General features: G+C 36.5%; 1 protein-coding gene across 10 annotated transcripts in view; it reads right to left on the reverse strand.

Annotated features, from left to right (window-relative positions):
- The window catches only part of greb1l (growth regulation by estrogen in breast cancer-like), a 66,518-nt gene that overhangs the window by 34,103 nt on the left and 19,950 nt on the right, over window positions 1-12,465 (reverse strand). For 9 of the 10 annotated variants that reach the window (XM_015369939.1, XM_015369938.1, XM_015369937.1 and 6 more), the window contains exon 1: window positions 2,242-2,482. The exons of the other annotated variant lie outside the window; for it this stretch is intronic. The gene's annotated coding sequence lies outside the window, so the exon portion shown is untranslated. Of the gene's footprint in view, window positions 1-2,241; window positions 2,483-12,465 lie in introns of those variants that run through there. 10 annotated transcript variants of the gene reach the window in all.

Here is a 12,465-nt window from a genome sequence, read left to right on the forward strand (position 1 = left end):
AAGCAAGAAATATTTTTGTACTTCCCCCCAAAATAGGTAAATTTTGAGAAGCTTATTTCTCGTATCATCTCGTCTTGTGTTACTACAACCCTACAAACTACAACTCTTACCCCAAAGAAAATACTGCTGAAAATTGTAAGTAAATTATACTCTCCTGTAGCTTTACCCATTTCATAAAAATCAATTTATAACAAAACATGCAGCTAAATTAGCTTTTTAGGTTTTTTGAGTGTTCCTGTAATTCAGAAGGCCAAAGTAAATAATGCTCCATGCAGTTTGTGTTGCAGGTCATAGCAGTCCAAAGAGCATGCTAACTGATTAAAATGAATGGAGGCACTTATGACCACTCAAACATTAAGTGCAGCCTGCACCGTGAAACATGTATGCTCTACTACAAGGCTTTAAAAATGTGTTACATGATACTACCATGGCCTTGGGGTCTATTTTCATTAAACAGAGTCGGCTGTTTTAGCATGCCGCAGCAGTTCCTACACACAGTAACTCCTTGCTCAATGGATTAAACAACTACTCTGACCCTTAGACCAGGTATTGTCTGGCTGCTCTGATTTTGATATACTCTAAAACAACAAAAGCAAAGTTCTCTTCAAAAACACTGATTGTTCCAATCTAGTCAACCGTCACCTCTGACCAAGGCGCAGTTCTTGATAGAGGGCAGCTGGATCTGGGGGTCCAAGTCCTTCAAACAGCAAAGGTCCACAAACTAGAACAACTTACATTAACTGACCACACCGGAGTTTGTTTTGTGAATGATTAGCCAGCTTGAAAGAGTTAAAAACGTCAATGTGTCAGGAGGAAGCGTGCAAGGTTTTACCTTTGAGACTGACTAAAGAAAAAAAAAAAAGCTCTATGGAAAAACCATATTAGCTTGTAAAGCAAAATGATTTTTCCGCTGTTTAGTGCCTCCACTAATTTGCCTCTATGAAAACATTTACACTGAGCTAATGACCCAGAATCAAGGAAATATTTAGATTTTTATCTGGCCATGTATGCTTGACAACATAGTAAAAGACGAAACCAGAAAACTAGATGAAAACACAACCCCAGGGTGATTTCAGGGGTTCCTGTTTTTCCAGTGATGAGACGGGAGGGAATGTTGACGTGTTGGTGTAATTTCCCACAAGAGGAACTTAGTTCAAATCTGAAAAGGACTCACTTTAATGACAGCAAATAATGTGCTGCATTCAGACATTTATATCTATTAATTAAACACAGTTCAGCTGATTTATTTATGTTTAATATAAAAAGCGGAAATCCTGTAAGGAAGCCCAGATGAGATAAAACATAAAATAAAATGCACTGATGTAATTGGGTTGTCAAGACAACAAAAACTTACAAAACATAAAAAAAAACAGTTACAGCTACTAAAAAAAGCATTTTTAAATAGGAATATAAATGATATCTAAAATCTTAAAATGCAAATATTTAGCAATTTATCATGTAAGTATTTTTAAAATGTATGTTTGGTGCAAGAATAACCATACCTTCTGTCTTAATTGGATCACATCTAATCCAATAAAATTGTAGGGCATAAAAAAAATAAGTAAAAAACAAAACAAACATAACTATAATTGGGGATCTTACTTTTTACCCTGCCTTCTGTTTCTCTCCAGTCATTCTTTTGTTTCCCTCTAAAGGACATAATTGCATTACAATGTTTACAATAGAGGCAGGATTAATCTTACCTCCCCACCTTAAATTCAAATTGGGCAGAGCCTTCAAACTACAGTCAAATTAAAGCAAATAGCTAATGCCTCTTTACATTTTATATCCAGATAAGCCTAAAAAAATGCAGAGTATTCGCATACAATTTGACTCGACACCCAGCAATTGTTTCATGTTTGCTAAGTAGATAATCAGATAAAAAAATAAAAAAATAAAATTACAAATCTTTTAAATTTTTTCATTTCTTCTTAGAAAAATCCACATACTATCTTACAGAAACTCATTAAAAAACTAACTAATTCACACTGCATTTCTGTATTTTCACATACAAGTTAAATATCTATAGGTCTTATGCGGGAAAGAACTTAGTCCCTTTTTAACATTAGAACAGACACAGCCCATCAGACATGAGAGAAAAGGGGGATGGGGTTGAGAAATGGTAGAAAAAGGACAAACATCCCTTCACGTTGTCTAAATGAGGTGCTAAAAGCCCATATCATTAATGCTGAATTAGGGTCACATGTGGCACACAGCCAAATTAAACAGCTTCTTCTGTACCTTCCATGACTCCTCAACTCCTTGATGAGCCCTTAAATCCAACTTCGGTGTACAAAATCCACAAATGTATACACAGCTCTTCAAACAAAACCCATCATATACAGTAAATCCTTTTTTTGGGAAGTTTTTATCCAAGCAGGAAAGGTATGGAGTCTCAGTCCTGTCCTGTAGTGAGCTTCGTCATGATTCCATGCAGAAAGGATTGGGAATCCCTCAGTGGAGCAGAAGCCCTCCTTCTCTCTCTGCCTCTCTATCTCACTCACATGCAAACAAACATGAATCGACACAGACCCCTCCCCCTAGTCCCCTGCACACTCCTCTGTCCTGTGCCATTTGCCAAGCAGGAGGGAATCCACTGGGGGCTCATTCATCTCGGCCCTGTGGGCCCCCCCACAGTGACAGATGCTATTGGGGGCCAGAAAAGCTAAGATGGGTGTGAGTGTGTGTGTGTGGGGGGGACAAAGACATGGTCTCACATCTGCCTGTTGAACCACGGCTCTGCCACGCGTGACCCCCTGTGCATCAAGACATCCTCCACGGACATTCTGGAAGTTTTCATTTTCAAGAAGTCAGGGGTAAAACGCCGCAAGTCGGGGGTGGCAGTAATTCTTTCAATCTGCTCTCACGCTCAAGCTCAGCTCAGCTCAAGCTGCCACACCCAACATTTTATTGGGGGACCAATTTAGCTGTAGGGAGGGGTAGGTGGGGGGGATCTATCTCCACCAAAGTAGGGACAGGAATGTCAGGTCAGCTTGAGCATTTTGTTTCTGCAGTCTTACCCAGGGTTGACCCCGCACACCAGGCTTTTTAAACTCCTGTTATAAATACCAGAGGCTCATCCGGTCAAAATAAATAAACAGAAATGTGCCACAAATCTACAGCTGCTGGCAGATGCTGGGGATTATATATCATTAGTGATCGTTGATAGCACCTTATCACGTTGTTGCAAACAGGAGAGGGAAGCAAGTCACTGGGTGGAAAGTTTTCACCACACATCTTAATGTAAATGAATCAAAAATAGGGATTTCCCAGTGTAAGATTCTTACCAGTTGATCTGGAATATAATTACAATATCTTTATAAATTCTCTACATAGAAATCTCAAACATATACTTGTCTATACTTAAAGTGATATATTGCAGATCTGATAGTTATACAATTTAGAATTATCTATGAAATTCAGATATTTCTATTTGGTACATAGATCTGAGTAAAGCTCTTAAAATTGATATTTCTTTACATTTCTTCCTTTTGTCCACATTTATTTCTACAGCTAATATAATAGATATATTTCAGCTTAGTACTGTGATACAGAGCTTATATCGCTTGTTTACATAAAATATAGATTGACATACAGAAGCTGACATAGGCACTGGCAGAATTAATGAAAACAAACCAAGAGCTTTCCACAACGGCAAATCAAGTTAACAGTGGAGTTAAGCTATGTTTAAAAAAGCTAAAAATGGCCTCAAAACAGTATTTATACTCATCTAAAGATGCCTTTTGAGGCACAAAAAGTCTAATTCCTGGAGGTGGAGGTTGCATGTCACCTTGGAATAGGAAATGTTACAGCATAAGAACAATACATAAGCAATGATGGCAGGGATTTTCTGAGTATCCGAGGTCAGACACTGAGAAAATGACTAGTTTTTGCAAGTGGTTAAAATAGAGCTTGATTGAGAAGCAATTGTGCAAAAATCAAACTAACCAGGAAGCCAAGTTAGCCTATCATTGCTAAGAATTTTTATCATTTTCTTCTGTTCAAAGTTCACAGATTTTTAAAATGTTGTACCAAGATCCAACATCCTCAAGTCTGAAAATTTGTGTTACATCATTTTCAAGAGAAATCTGAAATTTTTACAGCATTCAATTGGTTGGTTGATTTTAAAAAGTCACCGCAGTGGAAAAACTGGTAATATATCTAATTCAAAAAAATTAAAGACACCTTCAGAAATAAAGAAACAGTTTAAAAATAACCTAATAAAATAATTTTTGTCTGTCGAAGGTCTGGTTTATTTGTAGGTCTAGATTGGGTTCTTTGAGGCAACTTTCACGGAGCCTTTAATTCTTTAACAGTATCATTTAATAAGTAATGCTTGAAGGTATATATTTTTGTAAACCAACCAGTATGATATGCTGGCTTTTCTTCAAACTCAATAAGGTCAGAAAACGTTGACAAGAATTTGTCAGTCAAAGATAAAGTCTTTCCAAACTCACAACCGGTGAAAGGCAGGAATTCCAGCTCTCTGTTGGCAATGCTTTTAACTTGAAAGGTTTTGCCGCAAATTGATTGCATACATTTTTTTAAGCAGAGATAAACATCATTTCGAATTAAAAAAGCCTTTTTATGCGATGAAATTCAAGCCATTTTTTGTGTCTAGATAAAAAAAAAAAAGTCTTGACTATAGGTAGACCAACTGTCAAACAACGTTCAATATTTAAGTTGAAATTACATTAGCATTTTGAAATTTCACAATTTCACATAAAGCTCAGGATTTTCTTCTCTCTGTGAGGGATCTTCCAGTTCATTACCACACACTTGGTCAAGAGTTGTTTTAACCAAGTTGTGCAGAGCTCTTCTCACCTTCTCTCCAATGGTTATATGGTGGCACTTTCAGTGTCAGGGCTGCTATAAACAACAACATCAGCCAATCGTGGCCTTCATTAGCTCAGAGCTTTCATGCGCTCATTTTCTCAAACCTACCAGATTTCCCTAAACACCAGGGTTTAGTTTCACCCAATTGTTCCTATTCATTACCATATTAGACCAGATATTGAAACTTCTAAGACTACTCCAGGTGTGTTTGAGGATTTATTAATCTGTTTTAAGACAGATGAAATCATTAAATGGGTTATTTTGATAACAGCAAGTTCAAGCAGGGGAAAAGAACCATCAGCATCATTTATCTCCTAGCCCCTGACTTTGACGTGGCCTGTCTTAAGCATCCTATTGAAAACGGAGATAATGAGTAAACCCAGCATTTTCTCTGTCCACAAAGACTCTGTGCCAAAAGAAACAAAAGAGTGTAGATTGAAAACTTTCCCGCCCCTAAGCTCATCCTTCACCACAGAATTGAGCACCAAAGGGGACAAAGGGGAAGTGGCTCTGCCAGTGCCACCAGGAAAGACGAGTCACGTCATCAAAAGCGGTGGTTGTGGGCGGGGGGGCTTCAGGCTTTGACAAGCTGTAAGAGAGGTGAGGTATGAACAATGTTCTTCTAGCTCTAGTTCTTTTTTTTTTAGGATGTGTGGCCACAAAAATTAATTAAACATTTGGGTGTAAAGAAATGTAGTGACATGAGAAACTGCAGTATTTCTTATAAAAGCCCAATCCAGTTGCTGTCAGCATGCTGTTTCAGCTGGTCACGAAATTCTAAGCCAATATAAAGAGTTTTGGATGAGAAGCTATTATCATATGCGTTGAGAAGCCTTTGCAATTTGCTGCAGCCGCTCCTCTACATATAGAAAGTGGCAACAGTGCATATACTGGGCAAGCAGGAGGTGACTGTAGGAAGGAATTGGCATTAGGAACACCTTGAAATGAGAATTGAGAACTCTAAGATACATCCAGTGTATTAGGTAATCCTAACCCTAACACTGAAAGGGAGTTAAAAGACAGAGCAGATTATTTTCTGTAGAAATCTGTTTTCTTACTATTTTTTTTTCTCACAAATATATTTAGCTAATCCCAAAATAAACAGGTAGAATAGTTTGGTATAGGTTGGTTGAAATTTGTTGCTCTGCAAAATGATCTAGAAATAAGTAAACATTTCTTAAATTAAGTGTATTTACGATTATATGAGTAGGTAAATAAGATGATTTGCCAATGGAATTAATATTTTTACTCTTAAAAGGGGATAATTAGATCATATGCACTTGAAATAAGACAAAGCAATTGTTTATTCTTATTTTAAATGTAAATGGTCTTGTTCCAGTGGCAAAGTGTCTCACTTACCTCCCCAATTAAAGAAAAACTGCACTCATATATATAAAAAAAGACTTATTTAGATTTCAATTTTTTGCAGTGGTCTTTGGTTTCTTATTTGCATGGTCTTCAATGAAAGATTTCTATACTGACCATGTGCCGGTATGTACACTCTGTGGTGATTTTGGTCTTTATTTCTGCTCACAATGTAGGGAGATAATATGATGTTTATAATGAAGAGTCTATGAGGAGAAGGTCATGAAAAGCTATTTAGGTTTGCCATAGGGTCGTAAGGTTGAATGTTGTAAATGGATGTTGTGTACAAGGATCAAAACCAGAAAAATCAATTTAGGAAATGATTTGATGAATCTATCTTTATAATTCTTAAGAAAAAGCTTACAACATACATAAATTGAATGTCATGGTTTAATATGCAGATTAAATGATTTATTTAGATTTATTAAACTGATTAAAAATAGGGGAAAAATAGGAATAAATTAGTAGAAACTGTTAAGGTGAGAAAATGACTCAGTCACCCTGCAGCTCAACAGTAAAAAAAACTCCAACAAAAAACATAACAAAACAGCAATCTTGTGAAAATTCCCGTGGCAGAATCTGCTTCTCCATCAGGGCACGCTGGGCTTTATGTAACGCCCGCCGGTGTGAGGACTCACGCTTTCGTTTACTATCCATGTGGCAGCTTTAATTTCCTTATAAAAGCCCCCCCAAAAAAACCTTCCAAGACCTCCTCCTCCTTGTGCTCCTCAGGACTACCTGCTGGGCCCTGAAGTGCAAATAGGTGCTAGTGAGGATAGCAGATGAGCTAAGGTCACTCAAGGCTTTCCAGTGAGCCAAACAAACAAAGACAAACATTCCAGATGAATGCCATTGCTGAAGTCGGCAGCAACACAGAGAAAGAGAAAGACAGTGCAGGGCTCACTGAAGATAATGGCTTCAGGGTATATGTGTGTCTGTGTGGGCACGTGCTTGCCTGTGCACGTCTGTGCATGTGAGTTTTGTGTGCGTGTGTGTGTGTGTGTTGGGGGGTTATCTCTGCAACTATAAAGTGGGGTGAAACAGGGTTTAAAGCCTGATGTGACCAGAGGCAACGGGGGTAGGATTTTGGGCCTGAAGTGGTGGACAAAAGGAGCATTTGAGCAGATGAAGAAGTCATCATCATTAAGCCACTGGAGGTTTACTGTCTAGTTATAAAAGTCATTTTAAAATTTGGGGAAAGAAGGTCGGTGTGTGTGTGTGTGTGTGTGTGTGAAAGGGCAAAGGATTTAGGGAAGCCTCAGAGAACGACCTGGTAACTCGCTGAGGAACGTATAGGAGCTAATTCATTAGTGGACAAGAAGGCTTTGTGTTACCTCTGGGCTGATTGGAGTGGTGACCTTGCCACACACTGCGGCCCAGAGAACGGGTTTAAGGGCAAGGTATTTAACCTTAAACTAAATCTCAGCTGCAGACAAAAGCCAGCGTGATCTCATGGCTAATGCCTATCAAACAGAGAACTGATGCAGCACAAATGGAAAACAAGCTCAGTTAAAAGATGCCAATTCGGGGAAACACTGCTTGGTGGGGTTGCTTCTTCAATAAGAAAATCGTAGATAAATGACCTTTAGAATGCAGACTGAAAGATATCATTATGTGTCCAACTGGAAGTGTAACAACGGGTCAATTCATTGATTAATAAATCAATACTGAATCTGCAAAGAAGTTATTAAGATTTGTTCTCACAATTGAAATATTTTGCAACTTCTCTGGAAAATAATTTTTGTGCTTTGCTCTAGTTCAACAGAAATTTTACAATCTCATTTATATCTAAGCTGTAAATACCAAACTTGTAAACAATCCGTAAACTGCTCATTCAAATTTCTGCAGCACAACCTAAACATATGGTAGTCCTTTGCACTGACATGCGTTCTTTTAACTATTATGATTATTCTAATTCATAACTTTAATTACTTTAACATTGTTTAATTTATATATATATATATATATATATATATATATATATATATATATATATATATATATATATATATATATATATATAAGTGATATATAAGTGATTAATATCTTTATGTACATTTCAAAGCTAAATGATTATTGTACTTATTGTACTTTGATTATTGTATTGTACTATTGTGGACTGGATGAACAAAGTAAAACATTCTTCCTAAACTGTATGCAGACCATAAAGTTTATCCTTAAATAATTCATACACTGGAATATTTAGACTTGCTGTTATCTTCCATGGATAAAGATTTTGTTTATCATTGGGAAAACAGACTCTTTTATTTACATTTTGGTTAAGCAATTTGGATGCCAGAATTATTTATAATTCTGTTAAAATAGGTAAACCTTTATGAAATACCATTTATTGATATTTTCAACATTCAACTTGGACAATTACTGTTATGTATGTTTTCTATAACATGAAAATCAACTGACAGTTTACAAAACAACTCATGACTGTGGGAAAAAAGGCCTGCCGGTGAACCCAATCTGCATTTTACAGCAGTGCTGGGTTGAGCGCCAGTTCAAATCTGGAATGACCAGGGAGAGAAAAAGAGCCCTAATACATTTATGGACTTATTCAGGGAATAATTGAAGAGGACAACAGAGGTCTATATCATACAGTAAAGCTGTCATTGGAAGCGGTCGAATGTCGGTCAGAGCTGAAGGATGAGAGAGCTTAAAGAGAAACAGTAGAAGTTCTTAATGTTAGGGGATGAAGCTGTGATATACTGGTAGATACTGGCAAGTAATCTAGGATTTTATGTCACAATAAAATGTATAAAATCGAAATTAATGAAGTTAATTCTTAACTGTCTTCCATCACCATCACAGCTTCTTCTAACATCTGGTCCACACTAAATGGCTCATCCCAGAGCACATCTTTGATGAGAGCTGACCAGGCCATGTCCCGGCAATAAACTGTTGTTTAGACAGCCCTGTTTGTAATGGGAGGTAAAAGGACGGCCATGGATCATGCTGAAAGAGCTAACACTATCAAAACATTTGCTCTTATCAGATGACAAACCAAGCAAGAGGGGTCAGATTCCCAGTTCCAGGAGCTGGCCTGAGCTGCAGTCCCCAGTCCCTCCACATCACAGGATGTGCAATGGGTGTACAAATGGGAGATTTCACTATTGATCACTGCAAGCAAAGTAAAAATCCCTCTACTACTCCTATAAAGGACAACTCTGCAACCTCTGTTGAATTTCTATATCCAGATTAGTGTTGCAACTAATGAATATTTTACTTCGTTTAATAATTGGATGGCAAAAGATTCCTTGAAGATGTTTTTTTTAGAGAATTAAACCAGGTGAAATTCAAACTTTTTCAGTTCTGGATAGCGCATTTGATAGACGGTAACGTTGTTTTTTATTTTATCTTAAAAGCAAAAGATTTACATATTTTACAATCTTGGTATAATTACTGCTCTAAGTGGATCGCTGTGTCAGCTAAAGTCATGTTTCACAGTCTCTGTACTCCAGTTAACTATTAATCGATTACTAAATTATTATTTCAATAATCAATTAATCATGATTAATCTGGTTAATTGTTTCATCCTTAATACAACTATAATATATTTTTAATCCCATCCTAAAAGATTAATTCACATAATGCAGTTTTAGTCCTCTGAAATGTTATAAATTAACTAGATAACAAATCAGAATATCATCAGACATTTTAAACTATGCTTGCCATTAGTATCAAATTAAAGCCATTTCCATAGAGCAACTGTACACTTAAAGTTCTGCTGCCAATAGGGCTGATAGACCTTTAACTCCCAGTTTAACCCGCAGCCCACACAAAAAGCAACCACATCATCATCCGGTAACAACAGTTTTTTGGAGGATTTTTTAACATTGCATAACAAGCAGTTCCCCCTCTAGACCAGAGGGTAGCAGCAGTGACTATTGACAGCTTCTGCACCAGACTCAAAAAAAGTCTAGAAGTATTATACTGTAGACAAAAATACAGAACAGGTGAGCGATGCCTTGCTCAAAGTCTTGATCTGCTGATCAATAAAGAAAACATAAAGTGGGGAGCAGAACAAACACTAGAGGCTGCAAACACACACTGTGCTTTATTTATAAACTTATGAAAGGATTTTAAGGAAATTGTTATCAAAGGTGCACCTCATGCCAAGGAACAATTCATTGAAATTTGGTAATGATCCACATCATGTGCGATTTTAAGCTCTAGGTGTAAGTCACAGTATGGGGCAAAATTAGCTGCTTGGCGGAGGTCTGCAGGTTCTTTTCTGGTTAGCGTAGTTATCGCTCATGTTGAAAAGGAGCTCAGACTCATTACTCATTCAGCGATGGATCCGACCATCTCAAGTTACATAGGCACGTTTTTGACAGGTGCAGCCTGCACAGAGCATCAATACGTATCATGGATTTTATGCAAGCTTCATTTAAAATATCACAAATTAAAGGTATTACTTGGGTCAAAAGTGATGATGTGTTACTTTAAGATTTTGATCTACTAAAATGACATCTCCCCCCACCTAGGATTCACTCTGATATAGTTGCTGTATGCTTGCCTAAAGAGAGTAATTTGTCTTTTACAGTTGGTTTAAACATCTGGGCTTAATAGTGTCCGAAACTGTCCTGACACTGTAGGTCAAGCTTCAAGTAAAAAGATAAACAAATTCCTTATATATTTAATGTAATAAGATGCTTATTGTTGGATTTAATACACTTGAAATACTTTTCTAAAAGGATGACAGAAAAAGTATTGGAGTGATCAGAAAACCACAGAATACATGGTATTGCAATGGCCAACGCAATACCAATGTGTGAAGCACCACAAAGAACTGGGAGCTTTATTTAACAGGCTGTAAAGTTTCAGGTCTATGCTTTAACCATCTTTGGTTCTATCTTTGGGTAATATATTTAGGTAATTTTGAGAATTTTTTATTAAATCAAATTGTCTTTTATTTAACAGCAAAAATGGATATGGATTTTGCATTATGTTTTTTTTTCAGGATTTATATAAATATTATTGTTATTTTATTTAAGACCTTATTTCTGCTTTTTAACTTGTCTTTTTATTCCCTTATGTGAAAATCTGCTCAAAAGTAATCTAATTTGACAGTATAAGAAGAAATTTCACAAGAATATTCCTATTCTAAACCAACGCAATTTCAGTTTTTTTTTTTTTTTTACCAAAAACGAAGAACAATAAACATTCAATCTAACAATTTAGCCTTTAAAGCACCATTTCTAAATGGCAAAGTATCAATAAAATTTGTAAAGATTAGCTATAAGGACTGATATCAAATACATATTCAAACACCTCTATTGTTAACTATCCTTCATAGTATTAGTACAGACAGAGTAGAGCAATTTATTACTAAATACCTTTACGGAAAGAAATTCTGATTTCAACTAATGTTGTTGTCTGTTTTTTATACTCACAGGAAGTCTCAGACATTGATCCTACGACAACATTTTTAGCACAAACAGGTTAGGCACAATTATTTTGTGCACAATTATCTTCACATAAAAATAATATCTATCAGTAATTCCTCTTTATGTAAAGATTGTGCCCTCTTCCACATGCAACTTTTAAAATGACCTAGCCTAAAATATAAAAAATACAAGTTGACTATGAAATGGCAAATAAAGTGTAGAAGGAAAGACAGTAGGAAGGATGGAAAGACACAAAGAAGTAGGCTAATAGAGAAAAAAAAACAATAAGAAATTAATGGGATAATAATTTAACTTTTTTTGATCTCACATTGGAGAAATTCACCTCTACATTTAACCCATCCTCTTAGGGAGCAGTGGGCTGCCATTGTGGGAAACTTGGGAGCAGTGTTGGTTAAGGGTCTTGCTCAGGGACCCAGAGTTGCAGTCCGTGGGAGTAGGGCTTGAACTAAGAACCTCTGGATTCCAAGGACAATGCCGTAACCACTAGGCCACCACTTCCCCTAAAAAATAATTCTCAAAAAGAATTTACTAAAAAGAGGAATACATGATACAAAGAAGGAAAAAAAGACATAATAAAGGAATGAAGATAGGGAAAAAAGATAGGGATGCTGCAGGACACAAAAAAGGAAGGACAGATAAAAAGGAACCAAGGGTTGACATAATGAAGGACGAGAGGAGAAAGGCTGCAATGAAGGAAGCAACAAATTACATTTGGAAGGAAAAACCCCGAAAGCAAGATAGGAAACACAGAGGTATACAAGCAAGGAACATAAAGGAGTGTAGAAAGAAGAAAAAATGTGGTATAAGAAAAAGATGCAACAAAGGACAGAGTAACTGAAGAATA

This window comes from Cyprinodon variegatus, unplaced genomic scaffold, assembly GCF_000732505.1.
Source record: "Cyprinodon variegatus isolate N-32 unplaced genomic scaffold, C_variegatus-1.0 Scaffold39, whole genome shotgun sequence".
NCBI lineage: Eukaryota > Metazoa > Chordata > Actinopteri > Cyprinodontiformes > Cyprinodontidae > Cyprinodon > Cyprinodon variegatus.